This window comes from Ranitomeya variabilis, chromosome 4 (genome assembly GCF_051348905.1).
Source record: "Ranitomeya variabilis isolate aRanVar5 chromosome 4, aRanVar5.hap1, whole genome shotgun sequence".
Classification (NCBI taxonomy): domain Eukaryota; kingdom Metazoa; phylum Chordata; class Amphibia; order Anura; family Dendrobatidae; genus Ranitomeya; species Ranitomeya variabilis.
The window spans coordinates 635635492-635647722 of NC_135235.1; the positions used below are offsets into that span (position 1 = coordinate 635635492).

At 43.9% G+C, this 12231-nt stretch overlaps 1 protein-coding gene across 3 annotated transcripts in view; it reads left to right on the plus strand.

Moving 5' to 3' along the window:
* LOC143767235 (uncharacterized) overlaps positions 1–12231 on the plus strand; it is a 141888-nt gene that overhangs the window by 28657 nt on the left and 101000 nt on the right. For 2 of the 3 annotated variants that reach the window (XM_077255418.1, XM_077255419.1), the window contains exon 1: positions 2626–2736. The exons of the other annotated variant lie outside the window; for it this stretch is intronic. The gene's annotated coding sequence lies outside the window, so the exon portion shown is untranslated. Of the gene's footprint in view, positions 1–2625; positions 2737–12231 lie in introns of those variants that run through there. 3 annotated transcript variants of the gene reach the window in all.

A 12231-nucleotide genomic window follows, 5' to 3' on the forward strand; every position in this document is an offset into this window, starting at 1 on the left:
ACAAACGGCTTATGTGAGAAGATGAACCATATTGTGATAGACCTACTAAAGACTTTACCTGAAACGGAATCAATGGCCAGAGAAATTGCCTGACTTGGTGGATCTGTATAATCATCTCCCGGTGAGCTCCACCAACTGCACCCCAGCTTATCTTATGCGTGCAAAACCCGGCCAATTGCCAATCGATCTAGAAATGGGAATTCTGAAACCAGACGCAGAAGTTCAAGACTCCGATTGGGATGTCATGCGGCAAAAGCAGTATCGCCAAGTGCAAGAGAGTGTGGAAAGAAGCCTTCAGCAAACTAGAGAAAGACAAGAGAGAACTTTCAACCAGAATGGTCTAGCGACCCCGTTAAGACCGGGTGACCAAGTGCTCAAGAGAAATCGTCGAACCAATAAACTAGACAATCAGTGGGAGGCCGTACCCTACACAGTTCTGCCAACAAGAATGGATAATCCTAAAATGTGTCTCATTAGCAAGAACGGAGGATTGACATCTGTACTAGTGTCAAGAGACAATCTTAAATTATGTCCGGAAGCATTGAAAGAGTCAGAAGTTGTCAGGCCAGAAACGGAAGTTATTCAACCCATGCAGATTCAACCAGTAAAGGAAAAAGAAGAGGAAACGTATCACACCTGTATAGGAGACTTTCCCAAAACCCTACTAACATACCATGGTGCGGTAGTGGTCCCCATGGTGGCCTTTTACCCAACACTGAACCCAATACCAGAAATCCCAAGACAGGAAGAGGCTGATCCCGTATTATAAGATGTTCCAGGCCAGAAAGAACAAATCCCTGATCAGAGTAATCCCATTCACGGGGGACTTGCCAACTCCATAGTCGTGGAATTATCTTTAGCAGAGCGGGCAGATACTACACCCGCAGTAGACAGTAGTACACCACATGAAGAGACACCACTATTACGTAGATCACAGCGTAGTACTCAGGGTCAATTGCCGGCCAAGTATGCAGATTACCAACTATAAAACTATGGTCATGGTTATCGTTCTGTAACGTTTAAACTCAGTACCTACAGAGACTTGTCTGTATGAACTTCTTGCATATTCTTGAACTTGTTATCAGCCCGGAGGCACTAAACCAAAACTCCGGAAAGACTGCTTTTTGAACGTTGGTTTTTGCTCTTTTGGAACTTTCTTTAGACTTTATTTTCCTGGACACAAAGTGCAGTGTCTTTCCCAGCACCTTCAAGGATAGAACTGTATTAATGGACGCTATCTGAAGTGACTTTTTACAGAATTCCATTTTTGTTTGCTTGAGTGGTTTTTGTAATTTTTTTTTATTTTTAAGACTCTGTACATATCAATTGTTATTTTGAAATGTTATCATCCTACAGTCCCGGAGTACTGTTCTTAACTAGGGGGGAATGTAGCGCCCCTAGAAGTATTTGCCACAAAAACAGTTACTGACACTACATACAAATACTAAAATAGCAAGACTGCACTACCATCTCCGGTCAGAAGGGGGAGCTCCAGGTACTCCCCTTTATCCATTCTGGTCAGAGAAAGAGAGCAGGCAGTTGGGCTAATGAGCTGAGGGTGAGAGGTCATACAACTGAATTTTCTAACAACCCTATGACGGTTGATAAAACCGAAACCATCGGCTAGAAGAAAAGGGTAATAGAGAGAAAAGACATTGAGAGAACCGGGTAGCATTAATTATTACCCAGAATAGGCGCAGAAACGGACACCGGATCCGTGGCTATATTCATTATATATAATACAGCAACCGGAAAGTCGTGAGGTGATATCAACTTCACTAGGGTCGGACGCAGCAACAGACATAGAGTTCAGTGGTACTCTCGGAGGAGGTAAACCGATAAAAGGACTCGAGTTGCCCGTCGAACCAGAACCCGGAAAGGATAGATTGGGTCAGCAGCCAGTTCACATACAGCAGCAGGGCCACATAGAAGTTGCGCATAATAAGATAATAAGAGACGGAAATCCTGACAGGGTCAGAGTAATTCAGAGTTCTCATACAGACTCCGGTGACAAGACTAGTTGCAAATCCCTTTTTGTTGAAGTAAACTGGTTAAACGTTTCATCGCCTCAGTCTTTCATTTGGACAATAGCCATCTATCTAGGATCGGGATCATCACTGCGGGGAGTACCTGCAGCTGATCAAGTAAGTGCCTGTTCTGTCACGATATCCCTTATTCTGTGCATTGCCTGAGACCACAGCACTGGGTTAAGCCACTCGTGACATCCCCCTCAAGAGACGGATTTCATTGGTCTGGTGCTGGGTGCCTCGGTCTGTGACATGATGGTATGTGGGTTTGGTACCACTGGTGTGAGTAATTCAGTGACTGCATTTATGGCCCTAAGGTCATGGACCATTCTGTAAGTGACTGGTTCCCCTTTCCTACCCTTCTTCTTTACTGGAAATAGGGGAGCGTTTGCTACAGACTTTGTAGGTTTTATGGCCCCTGAAGCAAGTAGATCTGTGATATTCTTTCCTATTGCTTCTTCCTGAGCAGCACTTAAAGGGTACTGTCTAACCTGAGGTGGCTTTTTTCCTGGCTTCAAGTTAATCATTACCGGAGGAACTGGCATATGTCTGATATCCGTTTTGGACTTTGCCCATAGCACGTCTGGGACCTGTGCTAGTGACTCATCGCCTTCAGGTGGGGAGAGGGAGTCTGATACATGCAGGCATGCCAGTACTTTACACACTGTGGATTCTGGAATACCAGCTGTCAGCTTAACGGTACCATCAGGTTCGTACATGATATGTGCTTGTATTGCTTGTAGTACGTCAGAACCTAGCAAATTAACAGGTGATTTGTCACTGATCAGTAGCCTTGTGAGACAGGTGTGGTCAACTAAGCGGAGGGGCAATGGTTTAGTCAATTCACATTCTTGGATCAGTCCCTCAAAACCTTGAGTGTAGAGGGTGTCGTCTGATATGTTTGATGATTTGACATGTTCCTGGTGGAGTACTGTTTTGGCTGCCCCCGTATTCACCAGGAATGGGATTTTTCTACCATCTGGAAGATGTACTGGGACTACCCCTTGTGGGCTTGGGTGTGAGGGTGCCCTAAGGGGGTAGATGGCTATGGGGTTGCCTGTTTCCTATTGTGGGTTTTGGGTTGGAGCGTCCGTCTTGGGCTGAGTGTCTTTTCTGGGTGCCCTGCAACGACGGCTGATGTGCCCCTTTTTCCCACAGTTGTAACACTCAATCTGTCGTCGGTCTCTTTTGGCAAAACTAGTCCTGTGACCGTCCTGAACGTCATTGGAGGCATAATGTATCTGTATTGGTTTTGTCTTCTGGTCTAATTCCACTCCTTTTGCCACCCGCACCAATTCCTCTATTTGGCATGTTCTCCAGTCGGGCTTAGCTGCCTGGACCTTTTGCCTAAGCTGTGGTTCACATTGTTGGATCAGTCCCTCAAAACCTTGAGTGTACAGGGTGTCGTCTGATATGTCTGATGATTTGACATGTTCCTGGCGGAGTACTGTTTTGGCTGCACCCGTATCCACCAGGAATGGGATTTTTCTACCATCTGGGAGATGTACTGGGACTACCCCTTGTGGGCTTGGGTGTGAGGGTGCCCTAAGGGGGTAGATGGCTACGGGGTTGCCTGTTTCCTATTGTGGGTTTTGGGTTGGAGCGTCCATCTTGGGCTGAGTGTCTTTTCTGGGTGCCCTGCAACGACGGATGATGTGCCCCTTTTTCCCACAGTTGTAACACTCAATCTGTCGTCGGACCCTTTTGGCAAAATTAGTCCTGTGACCGTCCTGAACGTCATTGGAAGCATAATGTATCTGTATTGGTTTTGTCTTCTGGTCTAATTCCACCCCTTTTGCAACCCGCACCAATTCCTCTATTTGGCATGTTCTCCAGTCGGGCTTAGCTGCCTGGACCTTTTGCATAAGCTGTGGTTTAAGCCCTGCTATAAATGCTCCATGGAAAAGCTTCCTACCCGCTTCTCCCATGTCTTCATAACCCAAATCTGCGTGTCTCAGTTTCAAGCTCCCCCAGAAGTGTTCTACTGTGTCATTAGGGCCTTGTACTATGACCAGTAGGGAAATTGTGGATTCCCCCACCTTTGCCTGGCACCATGTATGTAGACCCATTAGAAAGTGTACCCCCGAAACTACAGTTCTGACATACTGCGCTCCCCGCTCCTTACATAGTTACATAGTTACATAGTTATTAAGGTTGAAGGAAGACTTTAAGTCCATCTAGTTCAACCCATAGCCTAACATGCCCTAACATGTTGATCCAGGGGAAGGCAAAAAAAACCCATGTGGTAAGAGTAAGCTCCACCATGGGGAAAAAAATTCCTTCCCGACTACACATACGGCAATCAGACTAGTTCCCTGGATCAACGCCCTATCAAGGAATTGCCTCCAGAACTGACTTCATTCTTGCATCCCCAATTTTCCCCTTAAGATGGACTCTAAGTCTGCCCATGTACATGTGTAGGTATTATTCAGTCCTACCATCCATCTATAGAAGGTCATGGGTAAGTCATATGGGTCTGGGGCGTTCTTAACCAGTGTCATGTGGTCTCTTGGGCTCCATGGTTTGTAATGGGAGAAAGTCGTTGTAGTCATGGGTGCAGTTGGGCGTCTGGGGGTAGATGTTGCTGCGGCAGTGCCGGTTGAGTCCATAGTCTGGAAATTTGGAGATCGGTAATCTCCATCATCTGAAGTGTTGGGTGTGCCCAGACTGTCTTCTGGTTTTACTGTCACATTGTACCCAGGATCTTGTGTCCTAGTTTGAGTGTGAATGACAGGATAAAGTCCTGTTGCCCCATAGGGTCTTGGCCTCCCGCAGGCAGAACATTGTTCACGCCAATCGGGGTTTTGCTGTCCACACACACACACCCATCCCTCCGGACCTGGCAGGGCAGGAGCCGTGAGATGGGGTTGATATGGCGGAGGCATTTTTGCTTTCTGTCTGAATCTCATGGAGGGGTGAATCCCTGGGCTTAGAACAATATATTACATGGTTTGGCCCAAGCAGGGCCAGGGGCTAGGATGTTGACGGCCAGGGGCTAGGATCTTATGCTGAGGTGAGATCTTGGTGCCAGTGTGTGGAGGGTTAAAAGCTGCCAAGTGGAATGGTGTTATGTCCCTCATCGGTTGGAGCCATTGAACTTATCCCAGGATTATTTTTGTCTTTTTCCTGGTGTTGGATTGCTGGGTGGCGCCCCCCAAACTGTTCCCCTCTTGGTGTGGACTCACTGTGGACTCTAAGGGTGAGTGTCCACGGTAAGTAAACGCTGCGTGATTGACGCTGCAGCGTCAAACACGCAGCGTCCAGATGTTCCAGCATAGTGGAGGGGATTTTTTGAAATCCCGTGTCCACTATGCGTGGAAACCCACACGCGGCGGCCCTGCGACTCCGGACATGCTGCGCGTCTTTTCAGATCGCAGCATGTCCGTGCTACCTGCGGCGACGCTGCGTCGCCGCAGGTAATATCACAGGGCCCTATGGCGAGGGGTGCGATGATCCCGGATGTGTACAGTACACATCCGGCATGATCGCGTCCCAGAAAGGGGGCGGGGCCGGCTTCGCCGCTGCGGCGATACCGCCGGCCATCCTGAGCGTGGACACGCACCCTAAGAGACGCTATTGATATTTTATGTTCAATGTTCCCTGTCTCAATAAATCCCGTTGGATTGATCATCGGCCTGGTGTCCCTTCAAGCTCTGTCGCACACACCATCACAGACAACATTGGTTTAACCATATTGTCTGCTGGAATAAGAGAAAAAAATTCAAAGTGCGGTGAAATTGCAAAAAAAAAAAAATAAATAAAATATGCAATTCTACATTTTATTTTTTTTTTACCATGTTCATTAAATGCTAAAACTGACCTGCCATTATGATTCTCCAGGTCTTTATGAGTTCATAGACACCAAACATGTTTAGGTTCTTTTTTATTTAAGTGTTGAAAAAAAATTCCAAAGTTTAAAAAACGAATTTTGCCATTTGCTAATACTTTGAAGACACAAAAGAGCACAGTGAGGTCAAAAATACTCTGTTGTAAAAAAAAAATCACAGTAATAAGCAAGTGCGTGTAAAAAAATGGAAAAAAAACAGGGTATTTAGTTGTTTTTTTTGCAAAAAAATGTATACTGAGCTGCTCCACCAATCGCCAAGATATACCCATATAGAGCAGTCCTAACTAATGTATATAAATACCCTGTTTTTTTCCATCTTTTTGCAAGCACTTGCTTAGTACTGTGATTTTTTACAACAGAGTTTTTGACCTCACTGTGCTCTTTTGTGTCTTCAAGTTTAATGGTGGTGTGAACATGTTCCTACAGACTTGTTCAATGTGCAAGTAGCCCATGTGTTTCTGGTTCTATAATTGTTCTCTTTTTTCCACAAGACTGGGGAGTCCACCGCTCCTTTGTGGGTCATTTGCACTAAAGCTGTTCCATCTAGCAGGTTCACATGGATATTCCTTCTCTGAACCCTGCTTATACAGGTACTATACAGATGATCAGGCTTTTAAATACATCAGATAGGGATTATATACATTAGTTTGGACTGCTCTATATGGGTTTTCCTTGGCGATTGGTGGAGCAGCTTAGTATACATTTTTTTGCAAAAAAAGTATCAACTAAATACCCTGTTTTTTTCCATCTTTTTACAAGCACTTGCTTATTACTGTGATTTTTTTTACAACAAAGTATTTTTTGACCTCACTGTGCTCTTTTGTGTCTTCAAGTTTCTTGGTGGTGTGAACGTGTTCCTACAGACTTGTTCAATGTGCAAGTAGCCCATTTGCTAAGACCTGTAGCGTCTTCATTTTTTGTGATCTCGGGTTGGGTGAGGGCTTATTTTTTGCGTGCTGAGCTAACGTTTTTATTGATACCATTTCGGTGTGGATACGATGTTCTGATCGCCCGTTATTGCATTTAATGCAATGTTTCAATGACCAAAAAAAACGTAATTCTGGCATTTAGAAATTTTTTCTCATTCATAGATAGGCCGATTTTTATTTTTTTATTTTAAATAGAGCAAATGGGGGTGTGATTTAAACTTTTTTATTTTTTTACTTTGAAAAACTGTTATTATTTTAACTTTTTGCTGGCTTTAACCCCTTAATCCCATATGACGTACTATCCCGTCAAGGTGACCTGGGACTTAATTCCCAGTGACGGGATAGTACGTCATATGCGATCAGCCGCGCTCACGGGGCCGATCGCGGCCAGGTGTCAGCTGACTATCGCAGCTGACATCTGGCACTATGTGCTAGGAGCGGTCACGGACCGCCCCCAGCACATTAACCCCCAGCACACTGCGATCAAACATGATTGCAGTGTTTCGGCGGTACAGGGAAGCATCGCGCAGGGAGGGGGCTCCCTGCGGGCTTCCCTGAGACGATCGGTACAAGGCGATGTGCTCACCTTGTACCGAGCATCTCCTCCCTGCAGGCCCCGGATCCAACATGGCCACGGGGCTACTTCCGGGTCCTGCAGGGAGGTGGCTTACCAAGTGCCTGCTCAGAGCAGGCGCTGGTAAGCCAGGAGCAGGGCACGCCAGATCGCTGATCTGACACAGTGCTCTGCAAAGTGTCAGATCAGCGATCTGGCACTATACAGTGATGTCCCCCTTGGGACAAAGTAAAAAAAGTAAAAAAAAAAAAATCCTAAATAAAGAACAAAATAAATATATAGTTCCCATAAATACATTTCTTTATCTAAATAAAAAAAACAATAAAAGTACACATATTTAGTATCGCCGCATCCGTAACGACTCGACCTATAAAACTGTCCCACTAGTTAACCCCTTCAGTAAACACCGTAAAAAAATAAAAAAAAACGAGGCAAAAAACAACGCTTCATTACCATACCGCCGAACAAAAAGTGGAATAACACGCAACCAAAAAGATGGATATAAATAACCATGGTACCACTAAAAACGTAATTTTGTCCCGCAAAAAACTAGCTGCCATACAGCATCATCAGCAAAAAAATAAAAAAGTTATATTCCTCAGAATAAAGCGATGCAAAAATAATTATTTTTTCTATAAAAGTTTTTCTTGTATAAAAGCGCCAAAACATAAAAAATGATGTAAATAAGGTATCGTGTAATCGTACTGACCCGAAGAATAAAACTGCTTTATCCATTTTACCAAACGTGGAGCGGTATAAACCCCCCCCCCCCAAAAGAAATTCATGAGTAGCTGGTTTTTGGTCGTTCTGCCTCACAAAAATCGGAATAAAAACCGATCAAAAAATGTCACATGCCCAAAAATGGTACCAATAAAAACGTCAACTCGTCCCACAAAAAACAAGACCTCACATGACTCTGTGGACCAAAATATGGAAAAATTATAGATCTCAAAATGTGATAACGCAAAAAATATTTTTTGCAATAAAAAAGCGTCTTTTAGTGTGTTACAGTTGCCAATCATAAAAATCCGCTATAAAAGTAAATCAACCCCCCCTTCATCACCCCCTTAGTTAGGGAAACATAAAAAAATTTAAAAATGTATTTATTTCCATTTTCTCATTAGGGTTCGGGCTAGGGTTAGGGTTGGGGTTGGGTTAGGGCTAGGATTGGGGCTACAGTTAGGGTTGGGGCTGGGGCTAAAGTTAGGGTTAGGGCTGGGGCTAAAGTTAGGGCTGGGGCTAAAGTTAGGGTTGGGGCTAAAATTAAGGTTAGGGCTACAGTTAGGGTTGGGGCTAAAGTTAGGGTTAGGGTTGTGGCTAAATTTAGAGTTAGGGCTAAAGTTAGGGTAAGGGTTGGGGCTAATGTTAGGATTGGGGCTAAAGTTAGGGTTTGGATTACATTTACGGTTGGGATTAGGGTTAGGTGTGTGTCAGGGTTAGGGGTGTGGTTAGGGTTATGGTTGGGATTAGGGCTAGGGGTGTGTTTGGGATAGGGTTTCAGTTAGAATTGGGGGTTTCCACTGTTTAGGCACATCAGGGCTCTCCAAACGCGACATGGCGTGCAATCTCAATTCCAGCCAATTCTGCATTGAAAAAGTAAAACAGTGCTCCTTCCCTTCCGAGCTCTCCTGTGCGCCAACACAGGGGTTTACCCCAACATATGGGGTATCAGCATACTCAGGACAAATTGAAAAACAACTATTGGGGTCCAATTTCTCTTGTTACCCTTGGGAAAATAAAAATTTGGGGGCTAAAAAAACATTTTTGTGGGAAAAAAATTAATTTTTATTTTCACGACTCTGCGTTATAAGCTGTAGTGAAATACTTGGGGGTTCAAAGTTCTCACAACACATCTAGATAAGTTCCTTGGGGGGGTCTAGTTTCCAAAATGGTGTCACTTTTGGGGGTTTCTACTGTTAGGTGCATCAGGGGCTCTGCAAATGCAACGTGATGCCTGCAGTCCAATCCATCTAAGTCTGCATTGCAAATGGCGCTCCTTCCCTTCCGAGCTCTGCCATGCGCCCAAACGGTGGTTCCCCCCCACATATAGGGTATCAGCGTACTCAGGACAAATTGGATAACAACTTTTGGGGTTGAATTTCTCCTGTTACCCTTGGGAAAATACAAAACTGGGGGCTAAAAAATTATTTTTGGTAAAAAAAAAGAATTTTTATTTTCACGGCTCTGCGTTATAAACTGTAGTGAAACACTTGGGGGTTCAAAGCTGTCAAAACACATCTAGATAAGTTCCTTTGGGGGTCTACTTTCCAAAATGGTGTCACTTGTGGGGGTTTCAATGTTTAGGCACATCAGGCGCTCTCCAAACGTGACATGGTGTCCCATCTCAATTCCAGTCAATTTTGTATTAAGAAAGTCAAATGGCGCTCCTTCTCTTCCGAGCTCTGCCATGCGCCCAAACAGTGGTTTTCCCCCACATATGGGGTATCGGCGTTCTCAGGACAAATAGCACCCTAAGCTGAGCAAAGTTTCTCCCTCTCTCTATTCTGTGACCCTGTGGAGTTCTGCTTCCAGGACCTGTGATGATATCACAGTCATGTGATCAGTCACAAGGGGGAGAAGCAGGATGGATGCTGCCTTGCAGGAAGTGAAGGGTTTTCCATGTAGGAAGCGGCCACATATCATGTACGAGCTGAAGGGAGAAGTCTGCACTGTTGAGCGGTAATGGGGGAGCAGGGACTGTGTGATAGAGGGGACAGGACTCAGTCCTGGGGGGCACCGGGACATTAGGGTACAGCCGGCTCCACATGTAAGAGCTGAAGGGAGAAGTCTGCACTGGTGATCAGTAATGCTGTGCAGGGACTGTGTGATAGAGGGGACAGGACTCAGCAGAGGGGACATATCACACTCACATGGGACATATGGGAGTTATTATAGCTGGGAAAAGGGAGAAAGAGCGAACACTTCAACCTCCATTGAAGTAAGAACTACTGCTGTGACCAGGTAATGATAGCAGGATCAGCTCTGAGAACCAGACACTAACACCGGGATCTGTTTACACCCAGACTGGAAGGTAGATTTCTCAGGGATAGAGCTTGCTCTGATCCAAACACAGTTCTGAGATGTTTTGGAGCCAGTCGTCAGTGATGAAGGTTTTTATTGATCCCATATTTATGGGAGGTATATTTTCAGCATCAAATAAAGGGATAAACATAATACATGTACTCACATCATCATAAGGCCATTCTTGCTCCTTCAACTTAATAATGTTCCGATGGATGATGCTATCCAGGTCAAGTTTTATCTCCACAGACAGGTAAAAATATGATAAGAAGCATGATGACAATATCTACCACCTGGGACCTATCTTAATGAGATCCCTAACACGTCCCACAGCCAGCCATCAGCTCACCAAGGGGCGATATGTGGGCGTAACTTTGTTCTAATAAAAAGCAGAATTTAGGTTAGTCATCTGTCAGTCCTGGAAGGTACAGCTTGTTGTGGGTTCTGTTGGTTTTCTAAGGGTATGTGTCCACGTTCAGGATTGCATCAGGATTTGGTCAGGATTTTTCATCAGTTTTTGTAAGCCAAAACCAGGAAAGGAACAATTAGAGTAAAAGTATAACAGAAACATATGCACCACTTCTGCATTTATCACCCACTCCTGGTTTTGGCTTACAAATACTGATGAAAAATCCTGACCAAATCCTGATGCAATCCTGAACGAGGACACATAACCTAAAGGGTAGAACCCTCTGCTGAGCTCTGAGCCTTATCCAAGACATCAGGTTTAGTAACTTTCTTTGGTATCTCTTTTATCCTATGTGATTGCATCTACCTTATTGTTTTGTTCCTAGTTTGTAACATCTTGTATATATATTTTTTTTTATAAACACTGCCTATGTTTCCAGATTAAATATACTAACTATACATGTATATACTAAATATACATGTACTGCTCTGTGGGAGCTACGTTCCCGCAAACAGCAGTATAGGTACAGTGTAGCAATTGCATGGCCTCACGCTAAGCGCAACGGCAATTTGGTGCAGCTGTCAGCTATTTGTGAGAGCTGACACCCCACAGCAAAGCACCGATCATGGGCATTTAACCCCTCCGAGTCTGCTGTCGGTAGTGACAGCGACATAGAGGAGAGTCGCACAGGGAATGGGTTCAATGGGTAAAAAAAAAGTGTAAAAAAATTTATTTTTTTTTTAATCCCCAAAAAAGAAAAAAAATATTTTTCCAATAAATATATTTATATATGCAAACAAAAGTACACATTTGGTATCGCTGTGACCTTATCGACCCGCTCTAACCCCTTCAATGAACACCGTAAAAAAATGAATTAAAAAACCCAACAATGCTTTATCATCATTTTGCCAAACAAAAAGTGCAATAAAATGTGATCAAAAAGACAAATGTAAATAAAAATGGTACCGCTAAAAACGTTGTTTTTACCCCGCAAATAAAAAGCCTTCATACAGCTCCATCAGCCGAAAAATAAGTTATAGCTCTCGGAATAAAGCGATGCAAATATAATTATTTTTTCTATAAAGGTTTTTATTGTGTAAAAGGGCCAAAACATAAAAAAGGTATAAATTGGGTATCGCTGTAATTGTTCTGACCCAAAGAATAAAACTGCCTCGTCAATTTTACCACACGCGGAACGGTATAAAAAAAAGCAATTCCTGAATTTAGTTTTTGTTCATTCTGTCTCCCAAAAATCTAAATAAAAGTCAATCAAAAAATGTCACGTGCTCGAAAATGGTACCAATAAAAACATTAACTTGCCCCCCAAAACACAAGCCCTCACATGATTCTGTCTGACGAAATATGGAAAAATTATAGCTCTCAAAATGTGGTGATGCAAAAACATGTTTTCGCAATAAAAAGCG